General features: G+C 39.2%; 1 long non-coding RNA gene across 1 annotated transcript in view; it reads right to left on the reverse strand.

The window, feature by feature from the left end:
- Positions 1-471: 471 nt before the first annotated feature.
- The window catches only part of LOC118021015, a 49,040-nt gene continuing 30,029 nt past the window's right edge, over positions 472-19,482 (reverse strand). Inside the window, exons 7-9 of the long non-coding RNA XR_004682078.1 lie at positions 9,393-9,511; positions 2,111-2,281; positions 472-911 (exon numbers count right to left, since the gene is read on the reverse strand). This is a non-coding gene — a long non-coding RNA (uncharacterized LOC118021015). The remainder of the gene's footprint in view (positions 912-2,110; positions 2,282-9,392; positions 9,512-19,482) is intronic.

The raw sequence follows: 19,482 nt of genomic DNA on the forward strand, positions 1-19,482 counted from the left end.
TTTAACAAGGAATGAATATGAGTCAACTTTGACATTTTAAAGATTTATTTCTTTGAGAGAGAGAAAGAGAGAGGGAGGGAGAGTACGTGTGAGTGTGGGGAGGGATGCAGGGAGAGGGAGAGAATCCTAAAGCAGACTCCCTGCTGAGTGTGGAGCCTGATGTGGGGCTCGATCTCACAACCCTGAGATCATGACCTGAGCCAAAATCAAGAGGCAGACACTTAACCAACTGAGACACCCAGGCGCCCCAACTTTGACATTTTGACATTTTAAAGTCCATTTTAAAATAGCTAAGACAGGGGCGCCTGGGTGGCTCAGTTGGTTAAGCGACTGCCTTCAGCTCAGGTCATGATCCTAGAGTCCCAGGATCGAGTCCCGCATCGGGCTCCCTGCTCGGCAGGGAGTCTGCTTCTCCCTCTGACCCTCCTCCCTCTCATGCTCTCTGCCTCTCATTCTCTCTGTCTCAAATAAATAAAAAATAAATAAATAAATAAAAAATAAATAAAAAAAATAAAATAGCTAAGACATCTGTAGGGACATACATTCAGGAGTGTCCTTTACTATACAGAAATCTTTTTATATTTTAGAATACAACACATGAGGAAATCAGAAAAAAAAATTATTCCCAATGGAAATGAACAAGAGAACAAACACTTTCATATATTTGGAGACATTTACTAGAGCTGGGCTAATTCAAGCAATGTTTATAATAGCTCCTAAATTGTGGGTTGTTAGACACTGCTTTTCATAGGCTTCAACTGTGAGTGGGGCCAGTAGGGACAGCTCAAGGAAGCATCCTAAAGTCACCTGCCATGCCAGCCCACAGCAAAGCCACCCACAGGCTTCTGGACTACTGCAACAGCACTGATCTTCACCCAGGCCACTGGGGCCAATGTGTATGGCCTTTGCACCTGGCAAGAAAGACAACAGGATTTGATAAGCATGTGCACACACACACACACACACACACACTTTCCAGATAATTAAACTAATAACAATTATACCAAAAGCTTAGTATCTATTTTGTTATCTGTAAAGGTCACTCCCAATTAAATTGCTGGTGGACTTCTCTACAGTTTCTGACTTCCATCCTCTAGTGGTATAATACATGGGCTATTTCGGTCATTAGCAAGCTCCAGATAGCAGAAGATATATTACTCATACACTTCACCACCACAGGTTGTTTTAAAATTCCTTCTAAAATGTTTAGAAGACATTTCTTGTGGAGATTGGCAGGCTATCATTTGTTTTGCTTTTCCATCTGGTGTTCAATTAATATACTAATAACCACTCTAATTTCTCTTGCTATCATATCGATCTCATTTTTCCTGTGGCATGTTTATTTTTACTTGGGGATTGAGAAGCAGTGCAGATTGAAGACAACATTTCATTTACAGCCTCTGCATGTAATGCAACCCAAGTGTTGTTAATGTTCTGTCATGGGGTCATGGCCAACTCTAACTCCAATCGCTCCATGTGCTTAGCATTCTCTTGGATGTTAGTGTTCATTAACTTTATAATTTTGTTTATAAATATTATGTTAATAAACACCACCAATATTGTAAAGCACAGATGGAATATTAAAAGTCAGAGAGAGATGTCTTATAAAACACTGGCAGATAAACACATGTCTTGTGTGGTCTCTTTTCTCCCATTCACACTTTTCATCTTTCCTGGTAGTTCTGTCATCCTTATGGAAGTCACTGAACTTTGCTCTGAAGTCTCAGGGGAGTTTTACAGGTGTAGAGCTAGGAATTTAACGACAACTGAGTGAGAGATAGAAATATTTGAAGAAAAGTTATTGCAACACAGGTGAGTGGGCTAGAGATAGACTTGACGGAAAACCTATTCATGGGGCGAAAGTGTAACTACCCGATAGAGGGGACGATAAAGGCAAAAGATTGTTGCCAAAGACGATGGCCATGAATTATACTTCTTTTCTATTTCTCTTAGGGTCTTGTACAGTGCTGGGCAATTAGGAGGTGCTCAATCAATTTTTGCAGATTGACAGAAAGAGATTAGCTATGGTTCAAGTGAAACCCACTCAGTGAGTTCATTTCTCTTTTAAGCCAATCTCTACCATATATCACAAACTTCATACATTACCCACCCCGGATCTGTCCCATTGTCACAGGAAACTCTGGGGTCCATAGCCAGGTCTGGTACATCTCTAAAAGGTGGGCTCTGTAGATGGTAGGTCAGCAATATGGCTCCTTTGTTCCAGTTTCCTTTGCTAGCCCATCAAAATCTCCAAGTAACTTCTAGGCCTTTCTCTTTCTGTCTGAATAGAAAAATACCTTTAAGCCAAGTTCTTAAATTTTCTCCTCATTATCTCTAAATGCTGGGGATGAAATGCTGAAAAAGACCCAGACCCTACCTTCCAGGATTTTTGCACACTGCTGTAGGAGATTGAGGCCCTGACCAAAGCACAGATACTCAGTGAATGTCTGCAGGATTGAATGAGCTGAAGGAGACATCTACTTCCTGCCTCCTGAATATTACAATTATTTCTTTCTTAAAGATACTTAGACTAGAGTGAACTTGAGTCATTCCTCAAAACGCCTCTGTTGAGTTTTCCATTTGGCTTCACATTTTGTTTAATGTAAGGAAATAACTGCCATCAGGAGTAAATTTGCTTTTCAAACATGGTCAAAATGTCACTGAGGTGCAAGTTTCATAAATAAAGTGGCTGGTAAGTTTGGGGAATAGTACTGTAAGATCAAAATGAAATATAGCTTTTTTAAAAAAATTAATTATTTATTTCACAGAGATGGCGAGAGAGGGAACACAAGCAGGGGGAGTGGGAGAGGGAGAAGCAGGCTTCCCGCCGAGCAGGGAGCCTGATGCGGGGCTCGATCCCAGTACCCTGGGAATTATGACCTGAGCCGAAGGCAGACGCATAATGACTGAGCCACCCAGGTGCCCCGAAATATAGCTTTGAAGTAATGAGGTCACTGATAAACTGATATGGAATGACACAGTAATAATAGAAACTAGCATTTTGAACACTTACTTAACACCCAGCACTTTGCATGCATTATTTCACTTAATCCTCACTACCACCAAATAATTTGCATACCATTTTTATTTCTATTTATTTATTTATGTTTACTTTATTTCCATTTAAAAAAGGAGTAGAGAGGTTAAGAAATTTAGGAATGACTCAGACTCTTCAAATCCAGATACACTGGCTGTGGTATGTTGGCTAAAAGTTAGTCCAAAATATATAATGAAGAATCAGTATATACATGGCTGCATGAGGTCAAGGTGACTATCTACAACCATAAATTTTGAGTATGCACTTAGTAAATAAGCATGGAAGTTTTAATGTATAATCTCAAAGGCAGAGAGGGAAGCAGATTAATGTTACCTTTCATTTTATCAAAGAAATCTGTATTAATGCAAGACAGGATAGAGAAGAAAGAAGAACAAAGAATATACTCAGTATCAAGATTAGAGAATTAATGGGCACCTGGGTGGCTCAGTTGTTAAGCTTAGTCTGCTTTGGGCTCAGGTCATGATCCCAGGGTCCTGGGATTGAGTCCCACATCAGGCTCTCTGCTCGACAGGAAGCCTGCTTCTCCCTCTCCCACTCCCCCTGCTTGTGTTCCTGCTCTCACTATCTCCCCCTCTGTCAAATAAATAAATAAAATCTTTAAAAAAAATTAGAGAATTAATTATCACATTTTTCAGGTTTCTTTTATTTTTTGTAAAACTTAATAAGGAAAAGAGAGAATACAAAAGTCAACGTTCAGAAGTTTTGACTTTTAACGTTAGTTTTTCTTTGCTTTTATGATTACCCAGAGGATTGCCAGAATTCACGAGTCCTTGTGCTGTCAATGGTCTGCTGTAGACCACTTATATCATGCCCATCTTTAAAAGAATCAAATTTGAAGACCAATGTAAGGCTAGTAATAAAACAAACAAAATAAACACAAGCTCAATGAATTTGGAGATACATGTCGGATTGGGGAAATGTTAAGTTGATTTTCATTTTCACTAAATGAAATAAACACATTTAACTCTTTGAAAGGTATTTGTGAAGGTAAGCTTGGAAAATATTCCAGGGATGACTTTGAAATGCAGCATGTGTGTGTGTGTGTGTGTGTGTGTGTGTGTGTGTGTGTGAAAGAGAGAGAGAGAGAGAGAGGGAGAGACTATCAGTATTCATGGGACCTGTATTACACGTTACTGTCCTGTCCATTATAGAAATGCTTCTTTGAATACAGATTTATCATCTGCAGTTATACAATTAAAGTATGATCACTAAATTCATAATGCATCCAGGTACTTTTTAAATGTATTTTTATTTTTTTATTTTTTAAAGATTTTATTTATTTATTTGACAGAGAGAGACACAGTGAGAGAGGGAACACAAGCAGGGAGGAGTGGGAGAGGGAGAAGCAGGCTTCCCGCTGAGCAGGGAGCCCGATGCGGGGCTTGATCCCAGAACCCTGCGGTCATGACCTGAGCCGAAGGCAGACACCTAACGACTGAGCCACCCAGGCGCCCCTAAACATATTTTTAAATGAACAGATTTTTACTGGCAGACAGAAAAATAATTGCTGGAATAATCGTATATTGTTGAATCTTTGAAGATGAAAAGCTTGAAAGGGAAAGAAAGGGCATGTAGTTATTAAACGTGTAACTCCAGGCACATCAAACAAAAAATCTGGGGGAATCAAAATACTTGGGGTTTTTCTGACCCTTTCAGGCTCAGAAACTTTAATTTCAACAGCCTCAGGATATTATTTTGCATGTTTTTGCAACTCGTTAAGGAAGATAAAAATCTTTTCTTCTGAACTGAACCCTTTATTTTAAATCAAAACCTTTAGACATTATTGAAGGATGTAAAAAAAAAGGATCCAAAATAGCCCAATATTTGTTAAAACAGTACAGAACTTTAAATCCTAAGCCCTGGCTCAGATCACACATCACTAGTATGCCAGTCGGTTGCTGGATTCAATTTAGTATTAGTAGATAGGGAACAAATCAGCCCGTTCTTTGGCCTACAGTACTCCAAGTAGACCGACCGCTCCAGTGTCTTTCCTCCCAAATCAGCCACTTTGGGTACAATTGTACAATTGTGTCACCGCATAGCTTTAGGCTTCATTGTTTGCATCCAGATTAGCCTGTCAAGCTGGAAAATGCTCTTGATAAAAATTTAAAAGAAAAACAGTAAGTTATAAACCTACTTATAAAAATTTAAGTATCTCTAATATGCTCATAAGATTGTATTTTAAAAGTTATATATATATGTTCATAGAAAAAAATACAGAAATATTAAACTGTATGTTAAGTGTAGTTATTCTTGGTAGGTGGGATTGTAGGAAGTGCTTATTTTTTTCTTTGTGGTTTTAAAATTATTTCCTAAGTATCCTACAAGTGCTACTTTTGCAAACAAGAGGAAAAAAAAAGTCAAGGGTATTATTATTTCAAAAAATTGGCATCAAACATAAAAGCTAAAATTAAATATGTTCAAATGACTATTGTAGTCTCCTGTATGGATTCTTCCTTCTATCATAGACCTAAAAGATCTGCTTAAATAATTTATATACTTATGAGGAAGATGCGATCTTTAATACAAGGTATCTGGTTTTGTGTTTTTGAATGCAGGCTGTTAATAGGAGGATGACAAGGCTTTTCAAAGATGGCGTTCACCACATCAAACTCGAAGCATGATGGCACCCAATCAGTGCAGTTGATGTAATAGGATAAGAGTTGAAAGATAGGGGTAATGACAGCCTGAGCTGAGCACGTTCTATTTACCCCCCACCAGTGGCCAAGTGCCACCAGGCCCTTCCTTGAAGCTGAACTGTGTCTCTCTATGAAGTGACTTCTCAATTGTGCTTTGAAGGGGCTGGCTGCAAAAAGGTGAAAAATCAAAAAGATTTATTTTGCATAGTTCCAAGGGGGAGAGCTGGGACCAGTGGAGCCAGATCTAAGTTTAGCTTAAGGGAGAATGCTATGAGAGGCATGGTCAAAATCTCTCTCCCCTGTGGGAGGAAGTAAAGCGTCTGTGAGGGCCTGGTCCAGCTGGGGCAGACTGAGGGAATCTCTCCACCAACACTGGTAACAGTGAAATCAAGACCAGGAAGAACAGATAGTCAAGCAGGAACCAAATCTGGTAAGAAAGAGAGTGGAGTTGCCCTAGTGGAATGGTGAGAAGCAGTAATCAAGGTGGGGAATTAACGCAGGGATAGATAATGATGGTGATGACTTAGCTACATGATTGTGAAGCCTGGTGCAAAATAAAAAGTGAAAAATGAAAATACAGTCATTTGTTAAAATTTTTTAAGAATTTCAAGATGGCACCATCAGAATATTAAGTCAAGTTGCGGGTCCTTGTAAGCACAAGGCTCTATGAAGCTGGCCCTGCACAGGAAGAATGTTTCATCACCAGGAAAGGGGGGTAGTGTTCCTGGGCTTATCATCTTTGGATGGTTTTTCCTTGCTATCTCACCCAGAAGTTGTGTGGAGTCATGGGATGCATTAAAGGACGAGGACAAGGACAAGGAAGAGATGGCTATTCAAAATGGATTTGGCAAGTATGGTAACAGGAAATATTCAAATAGAGGCTGCATATTACAGAGAAAATCCAAGCATTGAGTGGGTTTTTAGACTTGAGGAACTTCAAGATCCTTTTCAACTCAGCATCAAGAGTTCTATGCTAGGTCTGTGGGGTTTAAAATCATTTAAAAGTATTCTTCTGACTATGGGGTCTATAAATCCTGAGTTTTCCATGTATTCCCAATTCCAGTTGTTTTCATTCTCGTAAGTATTATGCTTACTTGTCAGCCAGTTCTATCTCAGAAGCATAGATGCTCTAACACAGTAGTCCTTACTGACCTGCTTAGCCCAGTACATAGATTTGTGATGGCTCGAGAGACCTTTCACACCAGTTCCCTCATCTCTCTACATAAGAAGTACGAATAGCACATTAGATTCTATTTCTCTGCTCAACTGAGGTCAAGTCTTCTTCCTGTTTCTTCTTCTGTATGAACTCTTACAAAATGCAGAGAACTCATTTTAACTGTTTATCTCCTCATGGTAGAGGGTATAAATCCTTCTCATTCCCCTTTCCTCCCTGCCTCTCTCTGTTCATGCTCTTGTCCGTGTGAAGTTGCATTCCTTCCCACCAAAAATGGAATATATTTTTCCCGTCTCATTGGTGGTGAGATGTACTATGTGGCTTATTTTGTCCATGTAACATGAGTGGGAATAGTGTGCCAGCCCCAAGTCTGGACCTGACATTGTGTGTTTCCACTGGCCTCTTCTTCACTTCTGTTAATGCCATGAGAATAGGTTCCAGGTAGCCCACTGGTCATGGGGATAGGACGAAAGACTTGTGGAGCAGACCTGGGCCCGTACTGCAGCTTGGGACTAAGACCACTAAGCCAAGCTTCAATCAGCTAAGTTTAAAGCAACTCATAGGTGTATGAGCAAAACTAAATAATTACTGTTGTTTTAAGCCACTGGTTTACTTTGTAGCATTATCGTAACAAAAACTGATAGACTCCTTAACTCCCTGACTCTTCCATACTTTTAATCAGGTAAAGGATGGTGACCATTGAACCCATTCATCAGCTGTGAAGAGTTTTGGAGTAAGTTCTGGAGTAGGTGGGCCTGGACTGACACAGCAGTCCACTTTCCCTCTTAAACTCAGAGCCTTCCTCTACCAGATGGGGATAATAAGATGCACAACTTCTTGTGGTTCTTATGGAGATGGAATGAGATAATATACCTCAAGTTCTCAGCACAGTGTCTGATGTATACTAAGAGCACAATAATTGTCAAGTGTCATTGAGGTTAGCCCTGAGGAAACACAGAATGGCCAAGCAAGTACATCTGGAGGGGAATGGATATTTGAAATAGGAATCACCTCAAGAAGCTCAAACAATAACTTTGGTCACATCAAACACAATCAAAAGGAATCAACAATGGAAAAAAAATTGTGTCAGGTGAGTAGGATTAAGGGAGACTACACCTCATATTTTCTGAAATTTGTACAGTGGTATCGCTGCGACAGCTAGATCCTACAATCTACGGGATTCACCGGGAGTGAGAGAAAAGGCAAACTTGTCCTAGGACCCATTATTATTTATCATGGCACAATGAGTAAAATGAACAGATGGCCAATTATTTCTGCAATTGCAATAAATAAAGTATTTTTATTGGGGGAGGGTGAATTGAGATCAGCCGTCCGTCCTGCTTATATGCTTTTGGGAAAGGCCAATGAAAACTTTGACATGGTAGAGATTAGATACAACCAACATCCACAACCTGTTCCTGGGTCACATAAATACTGTAATTTTTCTTTTGCAATAATTTCTGTTACTGATTAATCAAGGGCATCTGTGCCTTAAACACAGTTTGATTTGATTCTTTTCTGTCAATCATTTTATCTTAATTGTTTTTTTGACAATTAAATGAGATAATGCAGGTGAAAAAGAGCTTTGCAAAGTGTAAAGGGATGTACTTAACTGGCTGATTTTATTTAAACTGAATTGTGCAAGGAACTAAACATGCTTATCTGTTCCATTATGGCAAATTGCGAGATGTCAAACCTGGGCTTAGAACTTGGTGACAAAACCAAGGAAAATGAGCAGCTGACTAGGGGGGTTGAGAGAGGGGGAATAGCCTTTCCTCCCCAAACCATTCCCTGAGGGGATAGAGATAGGAACAGGAGAACAGATAAAGGAAAAGTAAGCTTCAGAAGTGCTTGTTTTGGGAGGTGGGGGCATGGGTTAGCCTGGTGATGGGTATTAAGGAGGGCACGTTCTGCATGGAGCACTGGGTGTTATACGCAAACAATGAATCATGGAACATACATCAAAAACTAATGATGTACTGTATGGTGATTAACATAACATTTAAAAAAAAAGTGCTTGTTTTTCTCTCCCAAGGATGTTCCTGCCTGAAAGAGTGACCAAACGTCTCTTTACTTTAATTGAATGAAAACAAAATATAACTTGCTACTTGGACACCAAATGGTTCCTACTGTTTCTTCTGCAATTTCCATTCCTCTTTGCATGGACCTAAGCCTTAAAATTGTCTTAGAGATTCAGTCACCAAGAATGACTTAAGCTCAGGACACAGTCTCCCCTCATCTTCTCTGGCCCCTCATAGATGGTGTGCAGTCCCCAGAGAAGGGGCCCAAGGAGGAAAATCACCTGGGGGGGCGCCTGGGTGGCTCAGTCGTTAAGCGTCTGCCTTCGGCTCAGGTCATGATCCCAGAGTCCTGGGATCAAGCCCCGCATCAGGCTCCCTGCTCGGCGGGAAGCCTGCTTCTCCCTCTCCCACTCCCCCTGCTTGTGTTCCCTCTCTCACTGTCTCTCTGTCAAATAAAGAAATAAAATCTTAAAAAAGAAAAGAAAAGAAAAGAAAATCACCTTGGAAGCTTTGTCTCCTCTTGTGGTACCCCAGGGAGATGAGGAAGAGTCAAAGGTGGGGCTACTGGCTCTACTTCAGATCAGCTCTATGATCGTAAACAGTTCAGGTTCCTGATCCACTACAAATGGGATAACAATAGTACCTACTTCAGGGGGATGTTATGAGCATGAATTAAGATAACTCCCATCCAAGTACTAACCAGGCCCGACCCTGCTTAGCTTCCAAGATCAGACGAGATCGGGCGCGTTCAGGGTGGTATGGCCGTAGACAAATTAAGATAACTCATGAGGACTGCAGCCCAGTGCTCGACTGACTGTGCTCATTTAGCCTTATCACCATTAGAGTCAGTCTGTGGTGAAGAAGAGAGAAGGGTGTCGGGGTGGGGGGCAGCTGGGGGAGGTGGGAGAGATGGCAGAAATCACTGAGCTGCTGCAAACAGAGGACAAAGAACTCACTAATTTAAACTAATTCAAATTTTGTGAAAACCAAATATCTGATAGGTCTAAGTTCTTTTGTATTACAATGGAAGCAAATGCTAAAGAAACTAATAGTGTGCAGAAGTTACAGGGAGAGGGATGCCTGGGTGGCTCAGCCTTTGGCTCAGGTCATGATCTCAGGGTCCTGGGATGGAGCCCCATGTTGTTGGGCTCCTTGATCAGTGGGGAGTCTGCTTCTCCTTCTTCCTCTGCTCCCCCCCCAACTCTTGCGTGCTCTCTCTCTCAAATAGATAAATAAAATCTTAAAATGTTAAGATACAAGGAGAATGATTAAGAGGGGGAAAAGGGGTAGGGGGGAGATACTATTTTTAAGGACAGGGGAAGAATAGACCTAGTCTTCTCCATTTGATAATATATTACGCTAGTCCTATCTATTTGATAATGGAACCTAAACAGCCAGGTTAACTTCACTGCATTGATTTAAAAGAGACAAAATCTCCCTTTTAATATGTCAGCCCAGGGTACCTTTCTATCAAGTCACAGATTTTAGTGATATTTTCCTGTAAACGTGCCATCTTGTACAACCGAGCTACTGAAAACAGCATTTTCAAGTCCCTTCTAGAAAAAAACTTCGCACAGATCCAAATAAATCATTCTCAAATAATACTGCTAGTGACTTTGTCGTATGAAGCTTTATGAAGGAATTTTGACAAACTATGTCTTAGCCTATCTGTGCAAATGATTTTCAAATATATTTAAGGCTACGGATATTAGTTGGGCCCACAAAGCAAATCAACTCCATCCCCATTCTTCATAAGAAAATGGGCGCCCCCACCCCCATCTTTGGTGTCAGATTACTTGTGTCCCATGCCAGAAAACACACAATCAGATCTGGCTTGGCCTTCCATTTTATCTCCTTCCCATGTGGGCAAAGCCTTCAGGAATCATGGAGGGGTACCACACTGAAATGTGTTCATTAGCCAGCCCGCCTGGGGTGAGTTCTCTGGGTGGGGGGCCCTGTCTTGTTGCTGCAGAGATTTCTAAGACAATAGTGACGCGCAGTGAAATCAGCTTCCAGTTGCCCAAGCAGGGCGTGAAGATTATTTAGGCTTGGGTCACAGCCCCAGTCACTCTCTGCTTCCTCACTGAGTCAGAGGCAAAAGGACAGCAATGTCATCATTTCTTAGCCACAGCTCCAGAGTCTTTGGGACATAATTGTGTAGTACTCGGTTTGGGAGATCTCTTCACTCCTGCCGTGAAAATATGCCTCTTTTTTCTCCCAAAAATATGTGCTCAAGCCTTTCTAAAGTAGAGTTGAGGGTTACAAAGTTTCTTTCCTAAGCACCTTTTATCCTTTAGACCACTCTTTTGAACTAGAGGATAAATTTGAAACAGGATAAAGAAGGAGGCAGATAAAATAGAAACAGGAAAGAGATCAGGGATTTGGCAGCCAAATAACCTGTGCCCAAATATAATTTTAAACATCTTGATCTTAGATGGTAGGTGCAAAATACATTATCTGGCTTTTTTTCCTTCTTTTTCAAAATGTAGCTCTCCCTCGTAGGACATAATCTTTGCCTGGGTTATTTCATAGGGGAAAACTGAGCCAGCTTAGAAATAGAATGTGTGGGTGGCAGGGGGTGGGGAGAGGGGACAAGAAATAAGGCCCTCAGCATGAATCTTTGGGTCTTCTGGCCTGCCTGGTTCATGGTATATATATTGTGTCCTATGTAGTTACTGCGCCAAGAGATTTGTAGATAACCTTTAATGATCTCATGCATTTACATATGACAGACTACACTTAGATTTAAATATAACAAAACAAGACAACCAGCTGTGGCTCATTCGTAGCAAAAGACTTACGGAAAGTTATTCCTAGCATGAGCCTGGGCATTTCAGCAAGTTTGATTTGCAAAACTCCTCCTAAGTTGACAAAATATGTGGTGACCAAAAAAGGGGTGACTTTTATAGTCAGAGCCCTGTATATTTGATGAGATATATCAATTCACTTCCGAACCTGGAAATTACAATGAATATGTTTATACTTGAGTGGACAGGAAGCATCGGTGACAGCCAAGAGGTTGAATCCAACTTACCAGTGTATTCTGTTCACTGTTAGACATTTTTTTAGAGAAGCATTTTATAATCGGGAGAGTGTACACAAAAATCCGTATTTGTGGCTTCTTCTGAATATTGGTCAATCTTGGGGCTATAGTCCCACATGGAAAAATCTGCATGAAGCCTTAGGAAGAATATATTCTTTTGGTATGTCACAGTGCTCACTATTTTCTATTCCATTACAGCTAGCCAAAGCATTTGTTATTTTTACCTATGGGGTCCTGGCAGAATTTGAATTTATGACTTCTAATATAAATGACCCATAAATAGACTAAAAATTAACTTCTAAGATATTATATAGATAGTGTGAATTATTTTATGCATTTCTTAGTGGTTTAACAGCCACACAAAGTGTGAGTGCACATGTGAACACACACACACACACACACAACATAGTTAAAAGGGCACTAAAATGAGAACTAAAAGATATGTTTTTCTTTCAGTCCTGGCTCTGTCAGTAAACCAGTTACATGACTTGGATAATTTTCTGTATTATTTCTAGGCCTAAAGGACTCATCTGTAAAATGAACCTAGAGAGCATCCTAGCTTCCCTCCTAATCTAATACTCTCTGCTTTTTTTTTCCCCCTTAACATTATTTAGGAAAATTTATTTTGGGACTTCAGTAATCCAGTTTGATTTCCTTTATGATTAAAATTCATGGGATTAAAGAACTAATCTGAAAACAAAATTAGGGCCCAGCCCTAATTTTATAATTTTATTTTATAGATAGGAAAAACTGATGCTTGGAGAGATCACTTAAATAAATACCAAAAGAAATATGTGGTAAATGCAGAGATGTTCAAAATGCTATGCCAGTACAGAGAAGGAAGCAGCCATTCTCTATTTTGTTAAAAGCATCTCCTTTCTTCTGCCTACTATTTTACCTGTAGGACATTCTATGAGCCACAGGGCTGGGAGGAGATTTGAAAGTGACCCCATAGAGACCCATGACCCAATAATGCGATCTGGAATTTAGAGTGACAGGTTAAAAATTACTATTTCCCGAACTCTTATTGTACTGACTTGTATTATTTGGGTCTGTGTCTTTCTTCCCTGCTAGACAGTAGTGAGTCTTTAAGAGTAAGCACCTCTCATCTTTTTATTTCCACCCCCATTTCACATTCCTAGTATGGTGTATTGCATAAACTAAGTATTCAGTAAATGCTTGCTAAATCCAAAGAGAAACTTCCAGATCTATAAACCATAGAGAGGGACACCTGAATAGCTCAGTTGGTTAAGCATCTGCCTTAGGCTCAGGTCATGATCCTAGGGTCCTGGGATCGAGTCCCACATCGGGCTCCTTGCTATGCAGGGAGCCTGTTTCTCCCTCTGCCTGCTGCTCCCCCTGCTTGTGCTTGCTCTGTGTGTCTCTCTCTCTGACAAATAAATAAATAAATAAATAAATAAATAAATAAATAAATAAAATCTTAAAAAAAAAAAACAGAGAGATTTTTCAGTTGGCACAATAATTAATGACATGATACCATAAATGGGCTTGATAACCAACAACAGTAGATTAGCTATGCCCTGAGTGATACATCTTATTCCACTGCATAGCAGTTCAGCTCAGTAAATCTGTACTGTTTATCTACTATATGCAAAATAGATACTAAATGCTTTAGGGCAAAACTCCCTAAACCTGGTGATCATCAGCATTACCTGAAGAGGTTTTAAAAATACAGACTTGGAAACTATAACCCCAGAGATTCTGATATAATGTATCTAGGCTTGCGGTCTCTATGTGTGTTTTAAGTTCTCTGATTCTAATCATTAGTCAGGTTTGGGAAATATGTAAGCAATATAAAAGCAAAGACTGTAACTGCGGATTATGTACTTCATTTTAAGTTTGTGATCTAAATTTCAGGACCTTAGTTACTTCCTAATCTCCTAAAATCAACCATAAATTTATTAGTGTCTATGAAGTTTAGAACAAATAAGTAAAAAACAAGAAAATTAAATTACACAAAATGTTAAATGTCGTCCATCTCTGTAGCTAGCAATAAACTACCATTTTTTTCTTATCAAGATAATTCAGGAATATTAGTAGTAGCAATGAAGAGCACTGCTTCCTTATCTCTTGACAAAAAATACTCAATTACCATGGTAACCACTGAGATGGGACAAGATTTCTCCTTAGAGGCAGAGAATAGAACCAAACATCAGTTGGGAGAGAAGAGTCTTAACTACCCACAAGTGATACTTTTAGCTGTATTTGCATAAACTTAGGTCATTTTAGCTAAGACTTCTAAATTAAATTTTGAACACTTGTCATAGTAGCTTCCCACATTGACTACCCATATGTGGGTTTTGTGTATTCATATTAGCGGATTTGAATATTTTTATTAAATCACCTAGTCAAGAAAATCAAACCAGTCTTAGCATGTAAAACAAAATAAAAAAAGGAATGAAAGCTGATGAAATACTCTTTCTCTACAATAATGATAATCATAAGGACAACTTCCATTCAATGAGGACTCACTATACCAAATACTTTCTCTATATTGTGTCATTCTTTTCTTATTGCAGCACCACAAAATAGGTATTCTTTTCATATCTTATAAAAGAGGAAATTTAACTTCAGAGGGTTAAATATATTTATCCACCATCATATAGCTAGCAAATAGTAGAGTTAAGATGAAATCATTCTGACTCAAGAATCTTGCCCTCCAAAATAAAAACATAACTTACACCATGTAGATAGGAACTGTGGTCTTCCTAGCCCATTATTCTCTCTCAAAGGACACCAGAATCTCTTTGTGGAAAAAGATGCACAATACTGCATTGCCCTCAAAGGTTAGCAATATACAATCTTGCCGGTTCTTGAACTTATTCTCGAATATCTTTAATTTATTGATATTTTACAGCTAAGCAGTCATGCAACAAATATTATTATATAATTACCAAGAGCCAGGCATTATATTTGTTATTGAAAATATAAAAGCATAAGGCAGCCTCTGCACTAAAGAAGTTCATAATCTAGTAATAGAGGAGTAAATAAATAATATCAATATAATATGTAGGAATTGCACTAAAGAAAAGTGTTTGCAAAGGTGGGGTGGTCAGGGAAGCCATCACATCAATGCTTTGAACTGGATCTGGTAGTGACTAGGATTGGCAGGGAGATGGGAGAATGACACTTTAAGCTGTGGGAACCACACTTGTGCAAGAAAGCAGTCATGAAATGGCTTGAGTTGGGAGTCTATTGGGTTGGAGTTTAACTGGCAATGGGAGGAGAGGGAAGAATGAGATTGTAGAACTAGGTAGCATCTAGGGGCTTATCCATTACTATTATTATGCTCATTTTTTACTTACTCAACACTATGTGCCCAGCATGGCCTCAAGTACTTTGCATACATTATTTCATGAGGAAGTTTACAGTTGACGAAATTACAACTCAGATAGATGAATGATTTGCCTAGATCATGGAGCTTGGATAAGGGTAGAATTTGAGCTCAGATTTGATTTGTCTCCAAGCATGCATTTCTCTTCCATCTACCACACATAGGTGTTTGGAGATTATTTCTCCATAAGCAATGAGGAGCTGCTCGAGAATTTCTAATTACCATGTAATATGCAATGCAATGAAATTTGAATTTTGGAAGGATCTCTTTGGCAGCAGTATAGAGAATAGACTGTGACACAGGACTAGAAGACCAATTAAGAAGTTATTACGAGGGTCCAAGTGAGAAAAAATGAGATCCTAGGCCAGTGGTTCTCATAATTGACTGTCTAATGGGAAGCTTTTAAAAATATATAATGCCTGGGTCCCAGAGAGTCTATTTTAATTGGTCCCAGATGAGCCCTGAGCAATGACATTTTTAAGACTCTCCAGATGATTCTGTTATGCAGTCAGAGTTGACAACCATTGACCTTGGCCAAGTCAATGACACTGGGATTTTCTTAGTGCTCTTGGGTTATGTTAATGTGAGGCCTAGGTTAAGAACCTTTAGTACCTTTATGAACCTCTCAACACAAAGATTTCATTCAGGTTAGCAAGTAGATTTTTCTGGGTTATTTAGAATGGCCAGAAAATGCCTTCCTTTTATTAGAGGATAAGCAAAAACTATTGCACATATTAACACTTCTGAAAGCAATGTGCTCTTAGTGGTCAAAATTTCATATATAAAATTCTAGATATTAGAGCCAGAGGCCATAGTTTTTGACTTTTCAGGCAGAAATGAACTCTCTGAATTGTAGTTCATGGTAACAGAGTCTACTCAGAGAAACAGACCTATGCCTGGTAATATAGCAAAAGGAATTTAATGTGGACACTAGTTGGGGGGCACTTGGGTGGCTCATTCGGTTAAGCGTCTGACTCTTAATTTAGTCTCAGGTCATGATCTCAGGGTCCAGATCAAATTCTTCCTCTCCCTTTGCCCCTTCCCCCTACCCCACTCATGTGCACGCACACACACTCTCTCTCTAAAAATAAATAAAATCTTTAAGAACAAATAAATGAATAAACAAAAGTGTTACAAGAGCTGAAAGGGAAAATGGGCTGGGCATACACCCCAGGGATGGGAGAAAAAGAAGCTACACACCACATAAGGAAATGGGGGACAAAAGTAGGGAACATTTTTACTGCCACACATTTTTAGTGCCTGGGCTGCCTTTGAGAGCTGGATCCTTGAAGCAAGTAGCTGACTGACTGAAGCTGGAACCACAGAGATGTACCACTGTTGGAGATGCTTTTTAAAGCTAAGAGGAGAGGGGGAAAACCCTGGCTCTTCCTTTCCACTCGCTCTCCAATCTCACGCCTGTGCCTCGCATTGGCTGAAGCTAGTAGCTGGAAAGGGATCTTGGGATGCATACTTTGCAGGACGTTTTCACTCTATAATACATTGCCGAGCTGGAGGTTGTGGATGGATCTGAAAGCAAACAGGCAAATGACCAGGGCTAGGATGCTGAGCCAGATTTGTCCTAAATTCTGGCTGTAGATAGATTCCGTACCTGCTGTTAAGTATATGTGGTATAGAATACAAAATAACTACAAAGTACCGAGAGTTTTCCTTTTATTCCAGGTACATAGGAACAACTTTTTAGAGACATGTGTTAGTATTGTTCTGACATTATCAGCTTCTCAGCTAAGTTCACATTTACTGAATATATTCCAATATAAGCATGTGGAGAATATATTTGACATGAATAAAGAAAAGATACAGATTACAAAAAGGAGGCAACTTTGGATAGGTGTAGTCTCCATGTGTAGAATTTTACTGACACTGAACGGTTAGCGGTAGGGTAGCAGCTGCGTCGAGGGTGCTATTTTCAGAGAAGTGGTAAGTTTCATTTCCACAAGCCAGTTTGCAAGAGTTACATGTAGAAGAGTAATTTTTTTCCCCACTTAAAAACTACCTTGGCTACATGTACTGAAAAACAATTAAGAGTGGAATTGTCTTTATGCAAACGGGTCACTGAAGGGGTCATATGGGCTTTTCAATTCCAGGACTAACTTTCTACCTATTGGTGGCCATCTATACTGTTTAGAAGGGTCTTGCTTATTCCAAAACAGCATCCTTGGTTAAGACAGAGGAGTCTGGTCCCAGATGGGCCATCTGGCTGGAACACTGATGACAGGCACACCTTGATGAATTTGGACTAAGCCATAGATGGAGATCCAACAACTCAACTGTATCATTTTCCTAAGGGAATCTTGCATGATACCACTACACCAGCGGGGCTCATTTCCCTAAGGAAGCATTAATCTGAGTCATGTGGAAAAACATTATTTTCCTGTTCCCCTTTGAACTTTAAGAAGATTAGAAAGAACAAGATCAGTCTGGGAGGATTGTAATTTAGTTTTAGTAGTCTATTCATGAGTCTATTCTGATTGAGATGACTGTTACAGTAGATTAAACCCAATTATTTTACAGTGGTTTCTCTTTTCTAAAATGGAATTTCTCCACAACTTGGTAGTTTGTCTTCTTAAAATACAAATAAGTACAATCAAGGCCTCAAAAACCCTCACATCCAGATGAACATGGCCTATTCCCAATCCATTACACATACACCATTTATTTGGCCTGTACCTCTGTGTAGTTCTTCAAGAATGCATTTTCTCATGACCAGTTTCAAACAAAGCCAGAGCTTTAAATCAGTTAGGTTAGTCTGAAAATATGCCAGTCCTTATCAGCATCTTTTGGGGCATACAGTATCTCTTTCAGATCTTGGCTTCCAAGAAGAGAGGAGTCCTTGTCTTGACGGGTTGATTTTCTTTGCCTAGGCTCAACCAGTAGTGATAATAAGCAGAGGCACTAGGCCTATTGTGTTTCATTGGCAGGATTATTATGTTCACTTAAGACTTGAAAGGTTGCGAGCTAGTACAACAACTTCCTTGCGTGGGGCATGTCTAGGTTTTGCATACTAAATGCTAATGGTGTGTGAATTGCCTGGAATACCTGATATGGTCCAACCAAACAAATATCCATGAGGGTTTTTTGTAAGTTTTCCTGTTGGTTGTGACTCTCATTTTCATGAGGCAAAAGGTAAGGTTTTAAAATATTTAAATTTTTTGTTTTTAAAGATTTTAATCAATTGGTTTGTGTAAACTCCCCTTCATCCTTCACCTGCTCCTGTGCTTTGGGGAGTAATGAGGACAAGACCAGAATTGTGTGTCCAAGAATTTATTGATTTTATTTTATAGGAAGACCTATGGCATGGGTCCCTCTGTCACAGACAATGGAAATAAGCAATCCCCACTGAGGAATGAAATCATTCAGAAGTTTCTCTGTAACTAAATCCAATCAGCTTTCCTGCAAGGGTAGTCTTCTCTTCATCTAGAAATTTACGTATTTGTAGAAAACCTATAGCCATTTTTATCTTTATTCTCTCTTTTCACTCCATCCAGGTTGCATTAAGATAGTCCCTAATTCAGTGCGGAAATTAGGCTTTTTATTTGCACTTCCTTCTATACATGTGACATTATAATAAAGAAGTTTGTTGTCCTCAATAATCTCATTTGGCTCCAGCATATTTTTTTTGAGATAATTCCCTCGTTAGCTGGTTGTATTCTAAATGTGTGCAAACCATATTATGCTTCTCGCTTCTAAATTATGCAAAGACGACCCTTACTTTCTACTCTATTTTATAGACACTAGTTTTCATTAAATTGACATAAATAAATCATCCTTAAACTTTTGAGTCTGTTCTCAGTTTAAATTTCTCCTCAGATTTGACACTCTGCTTCTTTCTAAAACATTATTTGAAATTGAACATATTAGAGCATTGTATGGCAAATTTCCCCCCACATTATTTTATTCTTCACTTTCTAACATCCTCTCGTTATTTCCTATACTTTATTTGTTTAACTTCATTTTCACATAGTTCTGGGGATTCAGCCATAGAGTTGCATCTTAAGGACTGGGAAGTTTTTAATCATTAAATCAGCTTAATGACCAAGAAACTATCCAGACCAATCTATATTTTAGTCATTCACAGTAGAATGACAAACCAAAGAGCTGTGGGAAATCACTGATATAAGTTACACAACAGAATATTGGGAATCCATTAGACATTAGTAGACATTCTTAAATT

This window comes from Mirounga leonina, unplaced genomic scaffold (assembly GCF_011800145.1).
Source record: "Mirounga leonina isolate KUSES-001 unplaced genomic scaffold, KU_Mleo_1.0 Mir_174, whole genome shotgun sequence".
NCBI classification, from domain to species: domain Eukaryota; kingdom Metazoa; phylum Chordata; class Mammalia; order Carnivora; family Phocidae; genus Mirounga; species Mirounga leonina.